Source organism: Panthera leo, chromosome B4 (genome assembly GCF_018350215.1).
Source record: "Panthera leo isolate Ple1 chromosome B4, P.leo_Ple1_pat1.1, whole genome shotgun sequence".
Lineage (NCBI taxonomy): Eukaryota > Metazoa > Chordata > Mammalia > Carnivora > Felidae > Panthera > Panthera leo.
The window spans coordinates 65,561,400-65,589,185 of record NC_056685.1 but is presented as its reverse complement, the minus strand read 5'-3'; the positions used below and the strand labels follow the sequence as shown (position 1 = coordinate 65,589,185).

Sequence of the window (27,786 nt, the reverse complement as noted above, 5' to 3'; positions counted from 1 at the left end):
CTAAGAATCCTTATCTGAAGTCTCTTAATAGAATGAACATCTATTAGCCAGGAGAAAGTGATGTATTTCTTTTTATTTGGGAATAATGCATCCGAGGATCATTGCTTTGCAATTTTACTGCTTTTTGTTGTTAACAATGTAAGTTCTTTTCTATTGTGTCTCAAATGTAGTATTTACATGATGTCTTTCCCAGCATATCCAAACTCTAGGATTCTCATCGTGCAATGGCTGGTTAGGTGAGTGTTTTGAAAATATCAGCTTGTACTTGTTGGTATCATAGTAGTCTCCTGCAGCAATTTATTTTAACCAATTGTAATAGAGATGAATCTAAGCATGGAAGTAACATTTCCAAACACAGAGACAGTCTGTTATTAACTCACAAGGAAATAATCTGTGGATCCCAGATCTATGCATAGATCTTATTTCCATCAGGAAAAATGGCAATACTTCAGGTCGTGGAAGTTTGAGGGTTTCTGAGAGCTCTGCTGATTCTGGTTAGAGAGAGAGAGAAAGTGAGAGAGAGAGAGAGAGAGAGAGAGAGAGAGAGAGAGAGAGAGAAAGAATGACAAATGCTTTTATTTATTGAGTACTTTATCATATCACTTGATAACATATCTCTAGCACAATAATAATACATAACCAAAGGGAGAGATGTTGCACAAAGAATTCTAGAGTGCTAACATGAATAAATGGATAAGTCTAAGAGAAATAAACTTGAAAACTAGCAACTATGGATGAACAGGAGAAAAATACAATTTACAGAATTTATTATTTCTGTTCACTTTTCACCCTGAAGCTTATGGATGATAAGGATACTGCTACTTCTGAGTAAATGGTAAAGGTTTAGAGGTTTCTTTTAAAAACAATATTAGTGAAATGTACACCTTTGTTACTGAAGAGAGAATTTGAGATTCTAAAATTGGGAGTATAAAATCAAATCATGTTTTTCCTACCATATAGCCATAGCTCTCCAGCAAGGAAATTCCTCTGCCCATCTTGAGAAAAAAAAGGAATAACCAGAACATACTCATAACACATTTTCAGATTTTTTACAATTTATTTATTTATTTTGAGAGAGAGAGAGAAAGCACAAGCAGGTGAGGGGCAAAAAGAAGGAGAGACAGAATCTAAGCAGGCTCTTGGGATGCGGGGGCTCAAGCTCACGAACTGTGAGGTCATGACCTGAGCCTAGATCAAGAGTTGGAGGCTTAACTGGTGGAGCCACTCAGGTGCCCCCACATTTGCAGATTTTTAAAGGAGCCTCATGCTTTGGTTGCTATCTATTCCCTATCTTTTGTCTTACTAAGATTATGTTGCAGACAGGTTATGACATGTATTAGGAATATCCTCAAGGATGTCCCTAAAATTATACCATCAATATTGATTCATTACAATGGTCAATACATCTCTGCTATTGTGAGCAAAAATGCTCTTAGCCTTTCTTCTGTGGTTTTGGACCCTGAATACCTGTCCCTCTCCCAGGTGGAGAGTATTTTTCTGTTCTCTTACCCAGTGCAAGAGTTATTCACCAGTACCCTAGGATTGCCCTTGTGTCCTACAGAAGTTTTGTTTTGTAACAAAGGTAAGAGAGAATGTCCTGGGTTGAAGTTCATGGCCTCCTGCAGTAGCTGCTCTTCCTCTCCCAAGTCCTTTCTTGGGACTCTCATCACTTTTTATGTGAGTACCTGGTAGAATTTATGTAGAAAATGATGGCAAGTAGGAACAAACTCCTCCTATACATCTGTGACCTCCGGGGTCTCCATATACTCTCACCAGCCCCCAACTGACCCCCACCAGTTTATTAATTATTCCAGTAAAATTCTTACAAATGTGGACCCATTTAAGCAAGGGTCTGTGTCCTATATCTCCCTGCAGGCAGCTATCTCTCCTTATAGTTTAAACATGTTTCTTGCCCTGGCACCTTAGCTGTCAGGGGTTCAGGAAAAGTCATGAACTTAAAGCTTGTTTTTTCTTTATTCTTGTAAGTGTGGGGGCAATGTTCTTTCAGTATTCTAAATTCCTGAGCAGAAATCTGAAAATCTCTCCTCTATTTTAAAGTATATTTTAACAGAATAAATACTTGTATGTTGACAGGGTTTTTTTTTTTTCTTTTGGCATATTAAAAATGAAGTTCCACTGTCTTTGACTTGTACTGTTTCCAACCTAAATTCTAAATTCTACTCTTGGTCTGTTTCAGAGTATGCAATATGTGTTTTACCTCTGGCTGCTTTTTAGAATTTTCTCTTCTTTGCTGGTTTTCAGAAATTTTACTATTATAATCCTTAGCGCAGTCGTATGAGTGTGTGTGTGTGTGTGTGTGTGTGTGTGTGTGTGTGTGTGTGTGTGAAGTTATGGTTTTCACCAGATTTATAAATATTTCAGTCATTAAAAAAAAAAAAGCTTTACCCCCCTACTTCTTCTGGGACTCCAACTGCACGCATATTAGATCACTGATATTTTCTCACTGGTCGTTATTACTTCCTTTGTTTTTCTCTCTTTTTTTCCCCTCTGTATACTCTATTTTGTATAGATTCTATTGCCATTTCTTCAGGTTCTTAGATCTTTTCTCCACAATAACTAATCTGCTATTAATCCCCTTTCCATTTCAGATATATTATTGTTTATCTCTAGGAATTTTATTTGGTTTTCTGTTTTATATCTTCCACTTTTCTCCTCATTAGGCTTCTGTGTTGCTCTACCTGCTTGAGCCTATAGACCATATTTACAACAATTGTTTTAATGACTTTATCTGCTGATTTTGCCATCTCTATTATTTCTATTCCTATTGATTGATATTTCCCTGGTTATTACCCACATATTCCTCTTTCTTTTTGTACCTAATAATTTTTATTGGAACCAGGATATTTTGAATTTTACATTGTCAAGTGCTGAATATTATTTTCCTTTAAAGAGTATTAAACCTTTTCTGTAAAACAATCAATCTACTTCTAAGGCCTCTCTCCTCTTTTCAAAATGTGTCTCCAGTCTGATTGGAAGGGGCCTAGGTACTTCTTTCCCGTGTATGAGCTCTGGGAAGTATTGGTCTTACAGTTCTTGATAATTATTCTTTCCTTCAAAGTTTTTTTATTGTCTGTTTGTTTTTTGTATTTTTTGGTCAAATCTCATTGGTTTTTTTTTACCCACCCATACATAGATTATTCAGCTAAATAATAAAAGGGTCAACAGGGAAATAAAGGAAAAAAATACATGGAAACAAATGGAAATGAAACACAGTGGTTCAAAAACTTTGGGATACAGCAAAAGCAGCCCTAACAGGGAAGCATATAGCAATACAGGTCTACCTAAAGAAGCAAAAATATCTCAAGAAAACAATATAGCATTCCACATAAAGGAGCTAGAAAAAGAACAACAAATGGAATCTAAAGCCAGCAGAAGAATGAAATAACAAAGATTAGAGCAGAAATAAATGACCTAGAGAACAACAAAAAAAAACCCAAACAGCAACAACAACAACAACAACAACAACAACAACAAACCCACAACAGAACAGATCAATGAAATCAGGAGCTGGTTCTTTGTAAAAATAAACTTGATAAACCTCTAGCCAGACTTATCAAAAAGAAGAGAAAGGACCCAAATAAATAAAGTCACAAATGAGAGAAGAGAATAACCAACATCACAGACATACAAACAATTATAAGAAAATATTATGAAAAATTATATGCCAACCAATTGGACACCCTGGAAGAAATGGATAAATTCCTAGAAACATATAAACTACCAAAGCTGAAACAAGAAGAAGTAGAAAACTTGAACAGACTAATAACCAGCAAATAAATTAAATCAGTAATCAAAAATCTCCCAACAGACAAAAGTGCAGGGCCAGATGGATTCAATGGCAAATTTTACCAAACATTTAAAGAAGAGTTAATATGTATTCTTCTCAAACTATTCTAAAAAATAGAAAATGAAGGAAAACTTTCAAATTCATTCCATAAGGTCAACATTACCCTAATACCAAAACCAGATACAGACTCCACTAAAGAAGATAATTAAAGGACAATATCCTCAAGGCACATGGATGCAAAAAGACCCCAAATAGCCAGCCAAAGCAGCAATGAAAAGGAAAAAAAAGACAGAATCACCACAATTCTGGACTTTAGGTCATATTACAAAGCTGTAGTGATCAAAACTGTATGATATTGGCACAAAAATAAACACATAGATCAATAGAACAGAATATAAAGCCCAGAAATGGACCCACAACTAAATGGCCAATTAATTTTCAACAGAGCAGGAAAGAATATCCAATGGGAAAAAGACAGTCTCTTCAACAAATGGTGTTGGGAAAACTGGACAATGACATGGAAAATAATGAAACTGGACCACTTTCTTACACCATGCACAAAAATAAATTCAAACCAGAATGGAGACCTAAATTGAGACAGAACACCATTAAAATCTTAGAGAAGAACACAAGCAGTGACCTCTTTGACACTGGCCATAGCAACTTCTTTCTAGATATGTCTCCTGAGGCAAGGGAAACAAAAGCAAAAATAAACTATTGGGACTTCATCAAAACAAAAAGCTTCTGCTCAGTGAAGGAAACAGTCAACAAAGCTGAAAGGCAACCTATGGAATGGGAGGTGATATCTTCAAATGACATATCCAGTAAAGGGCTAGTGTCAAAAATGTATAAAGAACTTACAAAACTCAACACCCAAAAAATAAATAATCCAATTAAAAATGGGCAGAGACATGAATAGACATTTTTCCAAAGAAGACATACAGATAGCTAACAAACATGTGAAAACATCAACATCACTGATCATCAAAGAAATACAAATCAAAACTACAGTGAGATATTGCCTCACAGCTATCTAAATGACAAATCAACAACACAAGAAACAACAGGTATTGGTGAAGATATGGAGAATGGGGCACCCTCTTGCACTGCTGGTGAAATGCCAACTGGTGCAGCCATTCCTGAAAATAGTGTGGAGGTTCCTGAAAAAGTTAAAAATAAAACTACCCTATAATACAGCAATCACACTATTAGACATTTACCTAAGGAATACAAAAATATTAATTCAAAGGGATATATGTGCCCCCAATGTTTAGAGTAGCATTATCTACAATAGCCAGATATGGAAACAGCCCAAGTGCCCATTGACTGATGAATGGATAAAGAAGAGGTGGTGTGTATACACACACACACACACACACACACACACACACACACACACCACTGGAATATTACTCAGCCATAAAAAAAGAATATGTGAAACTTGAGAGACAAAAAAAAAAAAAAAGAAATGAGGAAAGCGGGAGAGAGAGTGAGAGAGAGAGAGAGAGAGAGGTAAACCAAGAAACAGACTCTTAACTATAGAGAACAAACTGATTGTTACTAGAGGGGAGGTGAGTTGGAGGATGGGTAAAATAGCCGATGGAGACAAAAGAGTGCACTTGTGATGAGTACCAGGTGTTGTATGGAAGTGTTGAATCACTACATTGTACACCTGAAACTAATAGTACACTTTATGTTAGCTAACTGGAATTTAAATTAAAACTTAAAAAATTAAACAAAATACCAAAAATAAATAGATAAAGATTACAATTTGGGGGAAAATACAGGTAGAGTGGATGAGTATTTCTTTCAACAAATTTGGTTGTATATGTAAGCAGATATGAGAATGAATCTGGAGAATAAGAAATGATTTAAAGATTTAAAATCTTAATAAGTAAGATTTGAAGTGGTTTACCTACAGAACTTGAAGGTAGCATTTGTTATAATATTTCTGTGCTTATCAAAATGACTAATAAGGATGAAGGGCCTGGTGATAAAGAAGAAGTATAATAGAAGCAATGAAATCTCTCTGTAGCTTTATAGTTTGGCCTTTTATAGAAGAAACATGTTATAAGCTGTAACCAGGAGAAAGAAAAAGTAGAGGTAAGTTAAGACTTTCGGAAGATTTAGTGAAGAATTGAGAGAGTTTTGGCTCATGAATTCTACTTCCTTTCCTTTTCTTTCATTACATTTAAACTATTATTACAAAATAGTTCTACAATACTCATAAGAAATTGCCTTTCTTGAATAATTTTTTTCAATTACAGATTTTCAAATTCCATGCTGGAAAATATTTTCCTTTAATGTCATCTATTATCTAGATTTTTCTATTGAGAATTTTAATTTAATTCTAATTTATGATCCTTCTTTATAAATTGTTATTCTTTTCTCCATATATAAACTTTTATAATTTTTTGTGTGTCTATAGGATTTGAAATGTAATGATAATGTGCTTTTTTCAAAAATATTTTCTTAGTCATTAGGTGAGGCCCACTGTGGGTTCTATGAACCTAGAATACCATGTTCTTCAGTTACAGGAAATATCTTTGATTTTTTTTTTTTTTGGTTAATTTCCTTCTTTCAATTTTGTTCTCTTCTCTTTTTATGGAACTGCATTCTCAATAATATATTTGACTTTCCCTATTATTCCTCACTTGTACTTCTCCTAGTTTTTACTTTTTATCTATTTTCAAAGATATTTCCTGAAGTACATTTCAGTACTTATAAAACATTTTTATTTTGTTTATAGTATCTCTATTTTCCCTCAGATCTTTTTTAAATTTCCCCTTTATTTCAGTATAGTTGACACACAATATTGTATTCGTTCCAGGTGATTCAACATGTTTATGCGTTATGCTATGCTTACAAGTGTCACCATACAATACTATTACAATATCCTTGACTATATTCCCTACTCTGTACCTTTTATTCCCATTCCCTCAGCTTATTTTTAATTTAATTTAATTTAATTTAATTTTATTTAATTTAATTTTATTTTATTTTATTTTATTTTTTAAAATAGTTTCCACACCTAGCACGGAGCCCACGGCACAACCCTGAGGTCAAAACCTGAACTGAGACCAAGAGTTTGATGATTAACTGACTGAGCCAACAGATACCCCTTCCTCAGTTCTTTTTTGTTTTTTTTCAATATATGAAATTTATTGTCAAATTGGTTTCCATACAACACCCAGTGCTCATCCCAAAAGGTGCCCTCCTCAATACCCATCACCCACCCTCCCCTCCCTCCCACTCCCCATCAACCCTCAGTTTATTCTCAGTTTTTAAGAGTCTCTTATGCTTTGGCTCTCTCCCACTCTAACCTCTTTTTTTTTTTTTCTTCCCCTCCCCCATGGGTTTCTGTTAAGTTTCTCAGGATCCACATAAGAGTGAAAACATATGGTATCTGTCTTTCTCTGTATGGCTTATTTCACTTAGCATCACACTCTCCAGATCCATCCACGTTGCTACAAAGGGCCATATTTCATTCTTTCTCATTGCCACGTAGTACTCCATTGTGTATATAAACCACAATTTCTTTATCCATTCATCAGTTGATGGACATTTAGGCTCTTCCCATAATTTGGCTATTGTTGAGAGTGCTGCTATAAACATTGGGGTACAAGTGCCCCTATGCATCAGTACTCCTGTATCCCTTGGGTAAATTCCTAGCAGTGCTATTGCTGTGTCATAGGGTAGGTCTATTTTTAATTTTTTGAGGAACCTCCACACTGTTTTCCAGAGCGGCTGCACCAGTTTGCATTCTCACCAACAGTGCAAGAGGGTTCCCATTTCTCCACATCCTCTCCAGCATTTAGAGTCTCCTGATTTGTTCCTTTTGGCCACTCTGACTGGCGTGAGGTGATATCTGAGTGTGGTTTTGATTTGCATTTCCCTGATGAGGAGCGACGTTGAGCATCTTTTCATGTGCCTGTTGGCCGTCTGGATGTCTTCTTTAGAGAAGTGTCTATTCATGTTTTCTGCCCATTTCTTCACTGGGTTATTTGTTTTTCGGGTGTGGAGTTTGGTGAGCTCTTTATAGATTTTGGATACTAGCCCTTTGTCCGATATGTCATTTGCAAATATCTTTTCCCATTCCGTTGGTTGCCTTTTAGTTTTGTTGGTTGTTTCCTTTGCTGTACAGTAGCTTTTTATCTTCATAAGGTCCCAGTAATTCATTTTTGCTTTTAATTCACTTGTCTTTGGGGATTTGTCAAGTAAGAAATTGCTGCGGCTGAGGTCAGAGAGGTCTTTTCCTGTTTTCTCCTCTAGGCTTTTGATGGTTTCCTGTCTCACATTCAGGTCCTTTATCCATTTTGAGTTTATTTTTGTGAATGGTGTGAGAAAGTGGTCTAGTTGCATCCTTCTGAATGTTGCTGTCCAGTTCTCCCAGCACCATTTGTTAAAGAGACTGCCTTTTTTCCATTGGATGGTCTTTCCTGCTTTGTCAAAGATGAGTTGGCCATACGTTTGTGGGTCTAGTTCTGGGGTTTCTATTCTATTCCATTGGTCTATGTGTCTGTTTTTGTGCCAATACCATGCTGTCTTGATGATGACAGCTTTGTAGGAGAGGCTAAAGTCTGGGATTGTGATGCCTCCTGCTTTGGTCTTCTTCTTCAAAATTACTTTGGCTATTCGGGGCCTTTTGTGGTTCCAGATGAATTTTAGGATTGCTTGTTCTAGCTTCGAGAAGAATGCTGGTGCAATTTTGATTGGGATTGCATTGAATGTGTAGATAGCTTTGGGTAGTATTGACATTTTGACAATATGTATTTTTCCAACCCATGAACACGGAATGTTTTTCCATTTCTTTATATCTTCTTCAATTTCCTTCATAAGCTTTCTATAGTTTTCAGCATACAGATCTTATACATCTTTGGTTAGGTTTATTCCGAGGTATTTTATGCTTCTTGGTGCAATTGTGAATGGGATCCGTTTCTTTATTTGTCTTTCTGTTGCTTCATTATTAGTGTATAAGAATGCAACTGATTTCTGTACATTGATTTTGCATCCTGCCAAAATATATCTTTGCTAGTATCTTTGCTAAATTTATGTATCAGTTCTAGCAGACTTTTTGTGGAGTCTATCGGATTTTCCATGTATAATATCATGTCATCTGCAAAAAGTGAAAGCTTAACTTCATCTTTGCCAATTTTGATGTCTTTGATTTCCTTTTGTTGTCTGATTGCTGATGCTAGAACTTCCAACACTATGTTAAACAACAGCGGTGAGAGTGGACATCCCTGTCGTGTTCCTGATCTCAGGGAAAAAGCTCTCAGTTTTTCCCCATTGAGGATGATGTTAGCTGTGGGCTTTTCATAAATGGCTTTTATGATCTTTAAGTATGTTCCTTCTATCCCGACTTTCTCGAGGGTTTTTATTAAGAAAGTTTGCTGAATTTTGTCAAATGCCTTTTCTGCATCGATTGACAGGACTCAGTTCTTTTAAAAAAGCATCCTGTCTTTTGTCATGGGTGAAATTTATCTTTTACTTCTGTCAAGATATTATTTATATATTTTAAATTTTTATTATTTGTGCATTTGCTTATTTTCTCCATGTATTTTTCCTGTATTCATTTTGTTTTTACTGGTAATGTTTTAATCCTACATTCGTGTTGCTCAAAGTCTGGTGATATGCAGTTCTCAGTGCAAAATTGAAAAGGTGGCAACGAAGAGCTGCATGGGAGTTTTGGGTTTGTGGGCTGGTTAGTTGGCAGTTTTTCTTTTAATTTTTTTTTTTTACATTTATTTACTTTTGACAGACAGAGCACAAGTCGGGGAGGGGCAGAGAGAGAAGTAGACACAGAATCTGAAGCAGGTTCCAGGCTCTGAGCTGTCAGCACAGAGCCCCATAGTGGGGCTTGAACCCACAAACTGCGAGATCATGACCTGAGCCAAAGTGGGACGCTCAACTGACTGAGCCACCCAGGCACCCCTGTTGGCAGTTTTTCTGTACGATGGAGATCACATTCATTAATGGACTTTCAAAGAGTGCATCTAAAATTCTTTTCTCTAAGTCCATTCTCTTTTCAGAGATCTTCCAATTTTTCTACCTAAGAATTAAACATAGTAACAAATGTTCTGGAAACAGAGCACAGGAATGGAGCTGGCAATTTCACCATTCAATTTTTGAATTTTCATATGATTCTCCTTTTTTTAGCATGGTACACTAATTTTTTACAATCTTGCTAATTTAAACCCCTTGTTTCCTGCTCGGGTGAGAAATGGACAGTCAACTATCTTTGTATAGTATTTTGTGGCAAATGTGTCCGAATGATTCTTTAGTGAATTCATTGAAATTCAACTAATTTTTCTGCTTTCTACTCACTCTAGTTTCCCAACTTCTGCCTCCAATTTATGAGTTTTTCTTGGGCTGAAAATGTGCTTTCTTCTTGTCATCTTCCTCTAAATGTTTTCTGTAGCACAGAATTGTCTCTAGTAAATCGCTTATTGCTCATTTGTCCACCATTCATCTTCCAAATTTGTAGTCATCTCTGATGTATGTAACTTTTAAACTTTATTTGTAATTATCTTGCAATGGTTTCAAATGGAGGCAGATATAAATAAATGCATTTCATTTGCTTTCTTGAAAAGAAAATCTATTAAAGTGCGAGACAAAGTCAGTTGAGAGAGAGACAAAAGAAGAGGTTTTAGAAGAAAGGACCATGCAGGAAATAACTATCTTGGTTTTTGCAATATCAAGCCTATTTATGCAATGTGATAAGTACTTACAGATTGTGATAATGAATTTATTGTGAAACCAGTTTGCTTGGTTGTGTGATTTTTTTTTCTCCCCAGCAATGTTTAGCGGTTCAGATGTGGACAAGAGAAGGCAGGTTGTTGAGTTCTTCCAGGATTAGACTATGGTCTGATATCTATGGCAAAGGTAGAGATATGCAAGAGAGTGTAGGTTGTTTCCTACAGACTGGTTTTAATGATACACCATGGAGTCTAACAAAAGGGAAGTATAGTCAAAATGGTAATTGATGCATAGTGGGATCAATGGTTTGAACATTACAAAGTAGAGAAACATCAGCTCTAACACAATGGTATGAGTAAAGTAATTTGGATAGGTTGGATATTATAGTCCAAAAGTGACATATTTCAATTCAGGATTTTAATCAGAGCACAGTTTCTCATGTTGAGAAGTTCTAGGATGTGGTCACAGTGCAGAGGCTGGGGTAGACTAGAAGGAAAGGTCATTATCATTAAAGATGCACAGAAATGAAAGGCCCAAGAATCAGATGACTAAGCAACAGCATCTATTTGACCATCTGATCTTATTTTTTTCATGAATTATTTGATATTTGAAAGTAAATTGTTGAATATTTGAAAGTGTTCTTTTACAAAATACTTTATCTTTTTTATGTTTTTAAAATCTTTTTTGGGGGGGTTCCGGAAGATGGCGGCGTAGGAGGACGCGGGGCTCACAGCGCGTCCTGCCGATCACTTAGATTCCACCTACACCTGCCTAAAGAACCCAGAAAACCACCAGAGGATTAGCAGAAGGGAGTCTCCGGAGTCAAGCGCAGACTAGAGGCCACCGGAAGAGGGTAGGAAGGGCGGCGAGGCGGTGCGCGCTCCACGGACTGGCGGGAGGGAGCCGGGGCGGAGGGGCGGCTCGCCGGCCAAGCAGAGCCCCCGAGTCTGGCTGGCAAAAGCGGAGGGGCCGGACGGACTGTGTTCCGACAGCAAGCTCGACTTAGCGTCTGGGAGGTCATAAGTTAACTGCTCTGCTCGGAAAGCGGGAAGGCTGGAGGACAAAGGGAGGGAGAGCTGCTGAGCCCCCGGATGGCAGAGCTCAGCTTGGCGGGGAACAAAGGCGCCAGCGCCATCTCCCCCGCCCATCCCCCAGCCAAAATCCCAAAGGGAACCAGTTCCTGCCAGGGAACTTGCTCGCTCCGCGCAAACACCCAACTCTGTGCTTCTGCGGAGCCAAACCTCCAGCAGCGGATCTGACTCCCTCCCGCTGCCACAGGGCTCCTCCTGAAGTGGATCACCTAAGGAGAACCGAGCTAAGCCTGCCCCTCCAGCCCCCGTGCACCTTGCCTACCCACCCCAGCTAATACGCCAGATCCCCAGCAACACAAGCCTGGCAGTGTGCAAGTAGCCCAGACGGGACACGCCACCCCACAGTGAATCCCGCCCCTAGGAGAGGGGAAGAGAAGGCACACACCAGTCTGACTGTGGCCCCAGCAGTGGGCTGGGGGCAGACATCGGGTCGGACTGCGGCCCCGCCCACTAACTCCAGTTATACACCACAGCACAGGGGAAGTGCACTGCAGGTCCTCACCACACCAGGGACTCTCCAAAATGACCAAACGGAAGAATTCCCCTCAGAAGAATCTCCAGGAAATAACAACAGCTAATGAACTGATCAAAAAGGATTTAAATAATATAACAGAAAGTGAATTTAGAATAATAGTCATAAAATTAATCGCTGGGCTTGAAAACAGTATACAGGACAGCAGAGAATCTCTTGCCACAAAGATCGAGGGACTAAGGAACAGTCACGAGGAGTTGAAAAACGCTTTAAACGAATTGCAAAACAAAATGGAATCCACGATGGCTCGGCTTGAAGAGGCAGAGGAGAGAATAGGTGAACTAGAAGATAAAGTTATGGAGAAAGAGGAAGCTGAAAGAAAGAGAGATAAAAAAATCCAGGAGTATGAGGGGAAAATTAGAGAACTAAGTGATACACTAAAAAAAAATAATATACGCATAATTGGTATCCCAGAGGAGGAAGAGAGAGGGAAGGGTGCTGAAGGGGTACTTGAACAAATTATAGCTGAGAACTTCCCTGAACTGGGGAAGGAAAAAGGCATTGAAATCCAAGAGGCACAGAGAACTCCCTTCAGACGTAACTTGAATCGATCTTCTGCACGACATATCATAGTGAAACTGGCAAAATACAAGGATAAAGAGAAAATTCTGAAAGCAGCAAGGGATAAACGTGCCCTCACATATAAAGGGAGACCTATAAGACTCGTGACTGATCTCTCCTTTGAAACTTGGCAGGCCAGAAAGGCTTGGCACGATATCTACAGTGTGCTAAACAGAAAAAATATGCAGCCGAGAATCCTTTATCCAGCAAGTCTGTCATTTAGAATGGAAGGAGAGATAAAGGTCTTCCCAAACAAACAAAAACTGAAGGAATTTGTCACCACGAAACCAGCCCTACAAGAGATCCTAAGGGGGATCCTGTGAGACAAAGTACCAGAGACATCACTACAAGCATAAAACATACAGACATCACAATGACTCTAAACCCATATCTTTCTATAATAACACTGAATGTAAATGGATTAAATGCGCCAACTAAAAGACATAGGGTATCAGAATGGATAAAAAAACAAGACCCATCTATTTGCTGTCTACAAGAGACTCATTTTAGATCTGAGGACACCTTTAGATTGAGAGTGAGGGGATGGAGAACTATTTATCATGCTCCTGGAAGCCAAAAGAAAGCTGGAGTAGCCATACTTATATCAGACAAACTAGACTTTAAATTAAAGGCTGTAACAAGAGATGAAGAAGGGCATTATATAATAATCACAGGGTCTATCCACCAGGAAGAGCTAACTATTATAAATGTCTATGCGCCAAATACCCGAGCCCCCAGATATATAAAACAATTACTCATAAACATAAGCAACCTTATTGATAAGAATGTGGTCATTGCAGGGGACTTTAACACCCCACTTACAGAAATGGATAGATCATCTAGACACACAGTCAATAAAGAAACAAGGGTCCTGAATGATACATTGGATCAGATGGACTTGACAGATATATTTAGAACTCTGCATCCCAAAGCAACAGAATATACTTTCTTCTCGAGTGCACATGGAACATTCTCCAAGATAGATCATATACTGGGTCACAAAACAGCCCTTCATAAGTTTACAAGAATTGAAATTATACCATGCATACTTTCAGACCACAATGCTATGAAGCTTGAAATCAACCACAGGAAAAAGTCTGGAAAACCTCCAAAAGCATGGAGGTTAAAGAACACCCTACTAACGAATGAGTGGGTCAACCAGGCAATTAGAGAAGAAATTAAAACATACATGGAAACAAACGAAAATGAAAATACAACAATCCAAACGCTTTGGGATGCAGCGAAGGCAGTCCTGAGAGGAAAATACATTGCAATCCAGGCCTATCTCAAGAAACAAGAAAAATCCCAAATACAAAATCTAACAGCACACCTAAAGGAAATAGAAGCAGAACAGCAAAGGCAGCCTAAACCCAGCAGAAGAAGAGAAATCATAAAGATCAGAGCAGAAATAAACAATATAGAATCTAAAAAAACTGTAGAGCAGATCAACGAAACCAAGAGTTGGTTTTTTGAAAAAATAAACAAAATTGACAAACCTCTAGCCAGGCTTCTCAAAAAGAAAAGGGAGATGACCCAAATAGGTAAAATCATGAATGAAAATGGAATGATTACAACCAATCCCTCAGAGATACAAACAATTATCAGGGAATACTATGAAAAATTATATGCCAGCAAATTGGACAACCTGGAAGAAATGGACAAATTTCTAAACACCCACACTCTTCCAAAACTCAATCAGGAGGAAATAGAAAGCTTGAACAGACCCATAACCAGCGAAGAAATTGAATCGGTTATCAAGAATCTCCCAACAAATAAGAGTCCAGGACCAGATGGCTTCCCAGGGGAGTTCTACCAGACATTTAAAGCAGAGATAATACCTATCCTTCTCAAGCTATTCCAAGAAATAGAAAGGGAAGGAAAACTTCCAGACTCATTCTATGAAGCCAGTATTACTTTGATTCCTAAACCAGACAGAGACCCAGTAAAAAAAAAGAACTACAGGCCAATATCCCTGATGAATATGGATGCAAAAATTCTTAATAAGATACTAGCAAATCGAATTCAACAGCATATAAAAAGAATTATTCACCATGATCAAGTGGGATTCATTCCTGGGATGCAGGGCTGGTTCAACATTTGCAAATCGATCAACGTGATACATCACATTAACAAAAAAAAAGAGAAGAACCATATGATCCTGTCAATCGATGCAGAAAAGGCCTTTGACAAAATCCAGCACCCTTTCTTAATAAAAACCCTTGAGAAAGTCGGGATAGAAGGAACATACTTAAAGATCATAAAGGTCATTTATGAAAAGCCCACAGCTAACATCATCCTCAACGGGGAAAAACTGAGAGCTTTTTCCCTGAGATCAGGAACACGACAGGGATGCCCACTGTCACCGCTGCTGTTTAATATAGTGCTGGAAGTTCTAGCATCAGCAATCAGACAACAAAAGGAAATCAAAGGCATCAAAATTGGCAAAGATGAAGTCAAGCTTTCACTTTTTGCAGATGACATGATATTATACATGGAAAATCCGATAGACTCCACCAAAAGTCTGCTAGAACTGATACATGAATTCAGCAAAGTTGCAGGATACAAAATCAATGTGCAGAAATCAGTTGCATTCTTATACACTAACAATGAAGCAACAGAAAGACAAATGAAGAAACTGATCCCATTCACAATTGCACCAAGAAGCATAAAATACCTAGGAATAAATCTAACCAAAGATGTAAAAGATCTGTATGTTGAAAACTATAGAAAGCTTATGCAGGTAATTGAAGAAGATATAAAGAAATGGAAAGACATTCCCTGCTCATGGATTGGAAGAATAAATATTGTCAAAATGTCAATACTACCCAAAGCTATCTACACATTCAATGCAATCCCAATCAAAATTGCACCAGCATTCTTCTCGAAACTAGAACAAGCAATCCTAAAATTCATATGGAACCACAAAAGGCCCCGAATAGCCAAAGTAATTTTGAAGAAGAAGACCAAAGCAGGAGGCATCACAATCCCAGACTTTAGCCTCTACTACAAAGCTGTCATCATCAAGACAGCATGGTATTGGCATAAAAACAGACACATAGACCAATGGAATAGAATAGAAACCCCAGAACTAGACCCACAAACGTATGGCCAACTCATCTTTGACAAAGCAGGAAAGAACATCCAATGGAAAAAAGACAGTCTCTTTAACAAATGGTGCTGGGAGAACTGGACAGCAACATGCAGAAGGTTGAAACTAGACCACTTTCTCACACCATTCACAAAAATAAACTCAAAATGGATAAAGGACCTGAATGTGAGACAGGAAACCATCAAAACCTTAGAGGAGAAAGCAGGAAAAGACCTCTCTGACCTCAGCCGTAGCAATCTCTTACTCGGCACATCCCCAAAGGCAAGGGAATTAAAAGCAAAAGTGAATTACTGGGACCTTATGAAGATAAAAAGCTTCTGCACAGCAAAGGAAACAACCAACAAAACTAAAAGGCAACCAACGGAATGGGAAAAGATATTTGCAAATGACACATCGGACAAAGGGCTAGTATCCAAAATCTATAAAGAGCTCATCAAACTCCACACCCGAAAAACAAATAACCAAGTGAAAAAATGGGCAGAAAACATGAATAGACACTTCTCTAAAGAAGACATCCGGATGGCCAACAGGCACATGAAAAGATGTTCAACGTCGCTCCTTATCAGGGAAATACAAATCAAAACCACACTCAGATACCACCTCACGCCAGTCAGAGTGGCCAAAATGAAGAAATCAGGAGACTATAGATGCTGGAGAGGATGTGGAGAAACAGGAACCCTCTTGCACTGTTGGTGGGAATGCAAATTGGTGCAGCCGCTCTGGAAAGCAGTGTGGAGGTTCCTCAGAAAATTAAAAATAGACCTACCCTATGACCCAGCAATAGCACTGCTAGGAATTTATCCAAGGGATACAGGAGTACTGATGCATAGGGGCACCTGTACCCCAATGTTTATAGCGGCACTCTCAACAATAGCCAAATTATGGAAAGAGCCTAAATGTCCATCAACTGATGAATGGATAAAGAAATTGTGGTTTATATACACAATGGAATACTACGTGGCAATGAGAAAAAATGAAATATGGCCTTTTGTAGCAACATGGATGGAACTGGAGAGTGTGATGCTAAGTGAAATAAGCCATACAGAGAAAGACAGATACCATATGGTTTCACTCTTATGTGGATCCTGAGAAACATAACAGAAACCCATGGGGGAGGGGAAGGAAAAAAAAAAAAAAAAAAGAGGTTAGAGTGGGAGAGAGCCAAAGCATTAGAGACTGTTAAAAACTGAGAACAAACTGAGGGTTGATGGGGGGTGGGAGGGAGGGCAGGGTGGGTGATGGGTATTGAGGAGGGCACCTTTTGGGATGAGCACTGGGTGTTGTATGGAAACCAATTTGACAGTAAATTTCATATATTAAAAAATAAAAAAAATAAAAATAAATAAAAAAAATAAAATCTTTTTTGTTTTATTATTAAATATCTCTTCTAGGCAGAGAACTTTGAAATTTAAATTTTATGAGATATTTATAATATGGTATTAACATTATGAATCTAACTTTGGGAATTAAAAAGAACAGAGAACATGGTCAAAGTTGCATAATGAGTGTCAGCTACCTTCTAGTAAGCTGCCTCTCACACACACACAAAACTATAATTCCTTGTAGAATAACAGCAAAAATAGGCAGCTTTTTTAAAACTATTCTTCAGTATGTATATTATTGAACTGAAATTCTGGATATATTCTAGTTTGAATAAATATTTCTAAATTTGGAGGAGTTGGGCAATAGAGAAACTATTTCTAGCCAATCATTGTGAACCTATAAAATATAGGAAAGGTTTGCTCCTTTTATATTTAAAGGTACTTCTTGGCTCATGTGTTTGAGGAGATTTTTGAGAAGCTTTTATTTGAAATTAATTTTTTTTTTTTGCAAGCAAAGCCTACATTCCTGTGAATACATTCTAAACATTAGTCTCATTAACGTCTCAATCAGTACCCTGGTTGCTTAGACTCGCACCAACTAATAAGGGTCAAGGTCATAGCTTCAACTTGAAGAAAACCAATAGCTCTTTAGGCATGTGCATGAATGTGTTTTATGCTATTTCTCTGTCTCCTCTTCTTACACACCTTTCCAACTTTGAAGCCTGAGAGGTTGGGATGAACCTCTAATGATACCCTTAAGGGCAGGCTCTTTTCAAGGCAAAGACCAGAAACTTTCATTTCAGGTCAATCCCCATGTGGCTGACTTTAAAGTTCATCTGAATTAACATTCAGTGATATTTTTGTCAGTTGTGACTGCAAGCAACATCATTACAGTGATATAGTAATGCAAATAACTCTGCATAGCTCCATTAAATGCCACATTGTTCTATAATGGAACTGACATTTCATTATTTCTCAAACATCAAATGCATCATGGCACTCATTGCCAGTTATACTTTAGGCACATTAATGTTTGTGGCAGGTGTGATAAATCCAGGAAGAATAAAGAGAATATGACTGATAGGAGCATAATAGTTACCAGATATGCTTATGAAACTCAATAAAAATGAGTCATGAATAGAGTGTATAATTATCAATGACCTTATCCACCCTACTGATAAAGCCAGTGAACCCATCATACTGGCATCCAGAAACACATATGTCCTGATTCCCTTAATCACCTCAGAGACATTGCAAGTGAGTTATCTTTTGTGGGATGCTTTGGGCTCCCTTGGGTACTTTAAAATGTTCCTTGCACAGCACAATGCAAATGTTTCCATTGACAAAAGCTGTTGGATTTTAAAATAGAATTGTCAAAATATTTGAAACCAAATGAAAAAATTTTAAGTGCCAGTATAAACTCCTAGGGATGAGGTGCAAAACCAAGGTAACAAATGAAAGATTTAGAAATGTCAGCCAGCAGGGTGAGGGCAAATAGTTTTGATATTGTACTCAGTACAGGAAGTTGGACCGAATCATTCCTAATTCTAGTAATCAGTGAACTGCCTATTATATACGTACAGGCAAAGTTTAAGAAGTAACTTTTCAAGACCCACAAGCCTAGAAAATAGACAGAAAACATTGATATTTATTGAGGGAAGAAGCAGTGATCATAAATTGATTTCACATCTAGAAATTATAGGGCCAATAAAACTGATCCTTCAATTCAGTCCAATTGTAGTGGATGCCAGGATTCTGCCACAGGCAACCATCTGCTCTATTGGCTAATTGCAAACTTGTGGTCTAATTTCAGGAAAAGGTGAAGAGGTTTTAGATATGGTTTTTCTATTTCACTATAAGAGAGGATTACTTAGAAAGGAGGAAATAGTTCCTGTGAAAGGCTGGGTGAGTCTCATGAAGTAGAGAGATCTCAAACTGCCGAGTACTTTGTAACTGGAAGAATGTGATACAGAGAAAGTGTAAGGAAATGCCTCCTCATTGGAGCTCCATAGCAGGTATGAAGTTAGCTCTGCCAGGATGGAAGAAAAAGACCTAGCTATGCTTCACTGAATTGTAGCAAATTCATGGGAATTCTCAGGTTCAAGAACTTTTGATAAAAAATTCAGAAATGAGAATATTAACTTGATATTAAACTAAGATATAGTTATTAAATTTACTCGAAATTAATTGTTAGAATTACCAAACAATCCAGCAATCCCACTTCTGGCTATTTACCAGAAAGAACTGAAAACAGGATCTTGAGTAAGTATTTGCACCCTGATATTTATGGTGGCATCATTCACAACAGCCAAGAGATAGAAGCCACCTAAATACCTGTTGATGGATAAATGGATTAAAAAATATGGTGTCTTTTCATGTGCCTTTTGGCCATCTGGATGTCTTCTTTAGAGAAGTGTCTATTCATGTCTTCTGCCCATTTCTTCACTGGATTATTTGTTTTTCGGGTGTGGAGTTTGGTGAGTTCTTTATAGATTTTGGATACTAGCCCTTTGTCTGATATGTCATTTGCAAATATCTTTTCCCATTCCATTGGTTGCCTTTTAGTTTTGTTGGTTGTTTCCTTTGCAGTGCAGAAGCTTTTAATCTTCATGAGGTCCCAATAGTTCATTTTTGCTTTTAATTCCCTTGCCTTTGGAAATGTATCAAGTAAGAAATTTCTGCAGCTGAGGCCCAAGAGGTTTTTTTCCTGCTTTCTCCTCTAGGGTTTTGATGGTTTCCTGTCTCACATTCAGGTCCTTTATCCATTTTGAGTTTGTTTTTGTGAATGGTGTAAGAAAGTGGTCTAGTTTCATTCTTCTGCATGTTGCTGTCCAGTTCTCCCAGCATCATTTGTTAAAGAGACTGTCTTTTTTCCAACGTCTCTCCTCATCAGGGAAATACAAATCAAAACCACACTCAGATACCACCTTATGCCAGTCAGAGCTACAATGAACAAATCAGGAGACTATAGATGCTGGCAAGGATGTGGAGAAATGGGAATCTTGCACTGTTGGTGGGAATGCAAACTGGTTCAGCCACTCTCGAAAACAGTATGGAGGTTCCTCAAAAAATTAAAAATAGATCTACCCTATGACCCAGCAATAGCACTGCTAGGAATTCACCCAAGGGATACAGGAGTGCTGATGCATAGGGGCATTTGTACCCCAGTGTTTATAGGAGCACTTTCAACAATAGCCAAATTATGGAAAGAGCCTAAATGTCCATCAACTGATGAATGGATAAAGAAACTGTGGTTTATATACACAATGGAACACTACTTGGCAATGAGAAAGAATGAAATATGGCCTTTTGTAGCAATGTGGATGGAACTGGAGAGTGTTATGCTAAGTGAAATAAGTCATACAGAGAAAGACAGGTACCATACATTTTCACTCTTATGTGGATCCTGAGAAACTTAACAGAAGACCATGGGGGAGGGGAAGGAAAAAAAAAGAGAGGGAGGGAGCCAAAGCATAAGAGACTCTTAAAAACTGAGAACAATCTGAGGCTTGACGGTGGATGGGTGGGAGAGAGGGGAGGGTGGGTGATGGGTACTGAGGAGGGCATCTGTGGGGATGAGCACTGGGTATTGTATGGAAACCAATTTGACCATAAATTTCATATTAAAAATAATAATAAAATAAAAAAATAAAAAATATGTATATGCATACAATGAAATATTATTCAGCCTTAAAGAAGAAAGGAATCCTGTCATATTCTTTAATATGGATGAACCTCAAGGACATTGTCACTGAAATAAACCAGACACCAAAGAACAAATATTGTATGATTCCACTTATATGAAGTACCTAGAGTAGTCAAATTTATAAAGACAGAAGGAATGATGGTGATTGCCAGGGGATGGGGATTGAGAGAAACAAGGAGTTGCTGTTTAACAAGTATAGAGTTTCAGTAACACAAGCTGAAAACTTCTAGAGATGTGCTGTATGACAAAGTGCATATAGTTAACACTGTACTATACACTTAAAACTTTGTTAAGAGGGTAGACTTCCTTTATGTGTTTTTTACCACAATAAAAAGGTTGATCTTTAAGGATTAAAGCTTTAGATATTTATTAATTTATTCTTCCATTCATGTGCTACATTTAATAGATAATGCAGCTAGCTAGAAATAAGACTGTTCTCTAATTTTGTAGAAGAGAGTTCACATTTCACATATATTTGATAATACCCTGGCATAAAACATACCACCTTCACCATTATGTAAGGTAGGTGGGGGTATGCATAATGTAACATCATTTTAATTTAAATTGTCAATGAGTACAGAGACAGTGATCAATCTGGTTGCAGCCGAAAAAATGAGAGTGAAAGCTAGGTAACTAAATGGACCAGCAGGTGGGACTACTGAGAGAGGGGCCTTGGTCAAATCACAAGTCCCTGAGGCCTTACTAAAGATAGCTTGAATTAGACTGTTCATTGTTAAGATGCAGGCAAAGAGCAGAAGAAAGTACGTCTAGTAAGCAGAGACTGTTACTATCAGGAGGATAGCAGAGTAGGATAATACAAAAAACTGAAAGGATCTGTGATTTTTACCCTATTTGGATGTGAGCATGTTAGTCTTCCAGTGTCATAGATGCTGTGACAGAAACTTTAAGACACCTACGTCAAGACAAAGGACTTTATTATTCAGTGCAGCAAGAAGCCTGAGATTCCTGTTTGCATATGTTCCCTTTGTTACCAGGTCCCATGTGGGTGATGCAGAGCAGCCCAGAGAGATATTGTAGACATAGTGGGTTTATGTCACAACTTGGGAATCCCAAGATTGGGAATCTAAATCTAAATCTTTTCTAATGGATCACAAGTAAACCTGCAAGATATAAATAAATGTGTACTTGGGAGAGGATGAAGGGTTTCTAAAATACTTCTTGGCCTTGCCCTCAGGAGCTCAGCAGCTGAGGCTGCAGGTATCAGGTCTTCACCACTGACAGTAGTGTGGCCTGATATGGCCATAGTACTCTGGGACTTCTGTCAACTAGGGTCATATGATGTGCACATTGTCAAGAGCCAACAAGGAAGTGTTTACGTGTCTCCAGTTTGTCTAACCACTTTGATATTCTTAATGTGCACTTAGTAGCTACTTATAAATCTTCCCATCCTTCCAAGCATAGTGCTGACCACTCTGTTCCTAAACAATGTGTGTTGATTCATCTTTTGGTATAGACTATGAGAATCTTCAGGTCTCTCTGTTCTGGGCCATTCTAGGACAATCTAGGGAGTTCTGGGATTACATAAACCCTTAAAGTTTCTTTGCCTGAAACTCAAACTTTTTAGAGTATTGATTTTGCCACAAAGTATGAACAAAAGCAGGCAAATTTTATGACCAGAGTACCTGAGTTACCCTCATATGCTTTGAACTGTATTGTACATTTGCCAAAAAATAATCAGAGAAATTCTCGAGGAATTCAACTGAGCAAATAATACAACTGTTTGGTTTGGGCCTCTGAGGCAAACTGTATCTGGTGGGCAACACATTTTTTCCTTTCATATGACCCTTTGGTAAGAGAGCAGTTATGTAGTGGATGGAACTAGAAGGTATTATGCTGAGTGAAATAAGTCAGTAAGAGAAGGACAGATATCATATGTTTTCACTCATATGTGGATCTTCACAAACTTAACAGAAGACCATGGGGGAAGAGAAGGGTAAAAGAATAGTTACAGACAGAAAGGGAGGGAGGCAAACCATAAGAGACTCTTAAATACAGAGAACAAACTGGGGGAGAGGGGAAAATGGGTGATGGGCATTGAGGAGGGCACTTGTTGGGATGAGCACTGGGTATTGTATGTAAGCAATGAACCATGGGAATCTACCCCAAAAACCAAGAGCACACTTTACACACTGTATGTTAGCTGATTTGACAATAAATTACATTTAAAAAAAAGAGATAGCAGTCAGGTGTTTCTCAGCTTAATTAACATAGACACCGCCCCGGGTGCTGGCTGAGAAGGTTGAAAGAGTCACTCTTCCCCCAGCAAGGAGAGAATGAAGTCTATCATGTACAAAATGCAAGGTCATAAATTATATTTAATATCAAAAAACCATATAAAGCAAAAATAAATTATATACTAAAAGCTCAATATATTTATTGTAGCATAAACAGTGTTGCTTATTCTGTACCTGTATAAAAAATAAAGGCACACTATTGAAAAATAATAAGAAGAAAAAAAGACACCTAACTTAAGGGCCTCAGAGTATGCTGGGGGGGAGAAAGAGAAATTCACCAACAATTAACACAAATATAAAATCACAACTATGGGAATTGCTGCAAAGGATACAGCTATGATGCAATGAGAGTTTCGATGGGAGATTTGGCTGAGTTAAAAGAAGAATGTTGGAGGGCTTGCCATAGACAACTACATTTGAGCTTGCTCTGGAAGAATGAGTAGACGTTAACTAAGTAGATAGTGACAACAGCTTTAAAAACCCAGGAGACAGCCCTGTGCCAGGGCCTGTGATGGGAAGGTGCAACCAGTCACGAGGGACTGAAGGGCTAGTGTTCGGTAAACAGGGTAAAGCACACAGGGTAAGGTCCTGCAAAGGCCTTGCACCCAAAGTAAGGGCTTCTGTGTTTACTATAAGATTGATGGGAAGGCTTTGAAGGACTGCAAACAGGTGAGTATCAGATTTTTCTTCCAAAAGAATGATTTTTGCCACAGTGTGGGGAAATTTATTAGAAGTTTGAGTAGAAGCATATAGACCAATTAGACAGCTTTTTAAAATTTAAAATCCCAACAGGTTTAACAGCTAGGATATCTGATGTTCTCTATCAGCTATGAGGAAAATGGAATTCTGAATCCTCCTTCCCTAGGGACTCCAATGTGACCCCATCTCAGGGCACCCTGAAAGCTTGCCAGGTGCTTAACACTGATAACATGTAATTCCCATAAGAACATTGACAAGGAAAGCATAATAGGTCCATATTAGGGCCAGATATGTCTTGGGGATGAGAGTTTGGGGAATTTTAGAAAAGTAATACAAAAGCCTGTATCTTATATAATGTAACACCTCCAGCAGAATCTAGAGCAGAACCATCTAATAAAACACATTACTTTCTAGAGTGAAATGTCTGCATATTAACACTAAGTGGTATAGGTAAAGATTATAAGCTGTCTTACATCAGTTCAAGTCAGGTTATCTGGATGAATGGATTCATGTTAGTTCATTTTCCAATAACTAAGTTACAAAATGCTTCTGTTCTTCATAATATTTAACATTAGAATTTCAAAGAAGTGACTGTGTTTGTATGCAGATTCCCCTTTTAGTAGACAGAAAATTGAGACTAAAGACACTACTTTAGTATCTAGATACTACTTTAGAACCCACTCACATATCTGAGGAGACAGACTTAAACCTAATCTGTTTGACTTTAAAACCTTACTATATGCTAACTAATTTGGGTGTAAATTAAAAAAAAAATAAATTAAAAAAACCTTACTACATATCTTTAAACAAATAAAATATGCATCTTCATTTTTTCAAGAAAACTGGATGTGAATGGATGACTAAATTTAGGCACTAGAGTTAAGGCCAGATGCACAGTATTATATCAATAACATGTTAATATGATGTCTCTCTAGGATGGCAAGAGCTCACTCAATTTTTAATATATGTAACCTATCAGACTCAGCTCTTAAATATAAAAACTTGGCTTTGATTAAACAAATATAATTTGATCTTTTAAAATAAACAAGATATTAAGTCAAAAAATATAATGTGGAAATACTGCAACTTGGTATTTTGAAAAGAGGTATTGGATAATTAGCAGACATGACTCAGTAACAGCTTATCATAAAATTTAGTGAACAATTCTCCTTAATACATCACATATGGTCCTTTCACATGATTTTATATGTTTGTATGTGTGTATATATATATATATATGTATATATATATATATATATATATAATTGTGTGTATATATAATATATACACACACACACACACACAGGTATATATCTATACACATTAGGTGCACATACATATGCATACATATATATATATGTATAAAACGTGTATGTTTATATGTATATATAATATATTTATATGACCTTTATAACTCTAGATTTCATGTATCCCATTTGATGTTTACAACACTCTCTGAAAAAGAGCAGAATTGTTCTGCTAGTCTGCAGATTATTGTGTATTGCACTGATGAAGGAATTCTATTTTCCCAAAGATATTCACAGTAGTAAGTAGAGGAGTTGATAGCAGACAGGACAACCCCAACTCCCTAGATATAGTGTAAGTTTTTGTTCTATAATTTAAATTCTTTTTTGACTCCTGAAATGGAAGGATGAAACTCTGAAAGCTGTTTGTTTTAGTGATTTCTTCTAAGGACCCATAGCTGTGGATAGAGCACTTAACACATAATCATCTTCTTATGGTTCCCACACCCAGTTGCTTACTGCAACAGGTTCTCTCTTGGTGGATTACCCATGGTCTTGCATATTTTCCTCATTTATACCATTACTTTACCTTCTCAGTAGGTTGAAAAAACTTACCCATTTAACTTCAGAAATATTTAGGTAAATAATATGCCTGAAAATGTTTGCCATTTGTCTCAATTTTGTGAGTGAGGAAATAATTTTTCAGCCTTTATTTTAACGCTGCTATATCTGTATTCTTTTTTTTTAATGGTGGCTATCAATCATTAGCAATTTTAGGAAGCTGGGCCAAGTTCCATCAGGCACTTTAGCATTTGGCTGATCTTTTAAATCAAGAGGAAAATGCTTAATAAGTCACTAGGCAACATTCTATGCCTAGAATTATTCTAATTTTCTCACTGTCAAACGAGCTCCTCTCCCTAGGTATTTCAAAGACCTTACTTTGCTCTTTGCAAGGACATTTTAAAGTTTCACACACTTGTATAAGATTAATTTCTGTCCCTCTAGCAAGTTTTCACCCTTTTTCCTTTGTTAATTAAAATCTTCCCTCTTGAATTTTAGGGGCTATTTATTCATTATTTAGTTCCACATTTTCACCTAATAGGCTGGAATGTCATGACTTAATCAACTACCTTATTCATTATATCAATATTTACTAAATACCTATTAAGGAATTACAGTAAATAGGAAAAACCCAGACAAAAAACCTCAAGGGTGTAAAAGTGCAACATGCTCTATTTTATTATTTGAGTAGAATGTCCACTTTGAGGTTTGATTCCATTTGATGGCTGAAAACCTTAACCTAGTCAATTATTGAAAAAATCAACAATTTAATTAAAAAAAGTTCAGTCATTTAAGATGAGGCAAATATTCCCTATTAATATTTACTTACTTTAAAATTTTTATAGTGTAATATTTGATACACAACATAAATGTAAAACATATATATATATATATATATATATATACATACATATATATATATATATGTTGTAAAGCTAATAATTAAAGGAATGCTTAAATAATTTAATGCCTAGAATACTGCATCTTCGTGGGCACTCCTCTCCCTTGGCAGCAACTGCAAGGTAACCATAATCTTGATATTTTTAATATTCTCTCTTTAAGATACAGCTATTGTTTTATAACATATCATGTATTCCTAAAGTATGTACTGATTCTCTATGCTTATTGAGCTTTATACAAGTAATATCATATTGTACACTGTTTTCCAGAACTTAGAATTTTTTACTCATACTCTTTCTAAGACTCAACCATCCTCAAAAAATAAAACAACAAAACAAAACAAAAAACAAACAAAAACCCCACAACTCAACAGTCAACATTACATTACCAGTGAATTATCCAAAATAGTTAAAAATATATACATCAAAACTTCCAGAAAATATGGCAGAATATAAGGATCCTAGGCTCACCCTATCCTAGGAATGCACCTAGATAACACCCACATCGGTATAACTAACCCAGAAAACGACCCAAGGACTGGCAGAACAGATTCTCCACACTTAAATGTAGAGAAGAGGCCACATCCAAGAGGGTAGGAAGGAGAAAGACATGGTGGGGAATAGACCCCAAACCAGGCATCACAGACACAGGGGACCTGCACTGGAAAGATGAATTCCCATAACATTTGGCTTTGAAAACCAGAGGGGCTTGCCTTCTTGAGTAAGTACAATCAGTGGGGCTTAATGTCTAGAATTTTAAAAATCAGCACTCTTGGCTCTCGAGAGCCAGAGGCAAAAGGAAACTTGGTCCCTGCTTTTAAAGAGACCAACTAACAAACAGCACTGCTGAGATACAGCACAGAAGAAGCAGTTTGAAAATTCCTGGCGTAAACAAGGAGATTTATTTGCTAATCTCAGAACTTGTGCTGGAGGAATAGGGATCTTTGGGAGACTTCTCCAAAAACAAAAGAGTTGGTAGGTGCCATTTCCTTCCTGCATCCCTCAGCCTAGATACAAGGACATCTGCAGGAAACAGCAGAGCCCAAAACACTCTACCTAGCTTGCTAACAGCACACACCTGCCCCCAAACTCTTCTACAGACCTACCCCTCAAACCAGCCCTGGCAGGAATACTCCAAAGTGGCTCCACATCTCCTCCCACAGCAGATCTAACAATCTTTGCTAACACTGCATGTCCCACCTCTGAGTTCTCCTGCAAACTTGCACCCTCCAATACACCCACAGCAAGAGTCCATGCAAAGTGGTACCACAAACCTGGCAGTGTACAAGCAGCCCTGATA

The 27,786-nt window shown here is 37.5% G+C and overlaps 1 pseudogene; it reads right to left on the bottom strand.

The window, feature by feature from the left end:
• The window catches only part of LOC122225371, a 43,546-nt pseudogene extending 21,454 nt beyond the window's left edge, over positions 1–22,092 (bottom strand).
• Between the last annotated feature and the right edge of the window lie 5,694 nt (positions 22,093–27,786).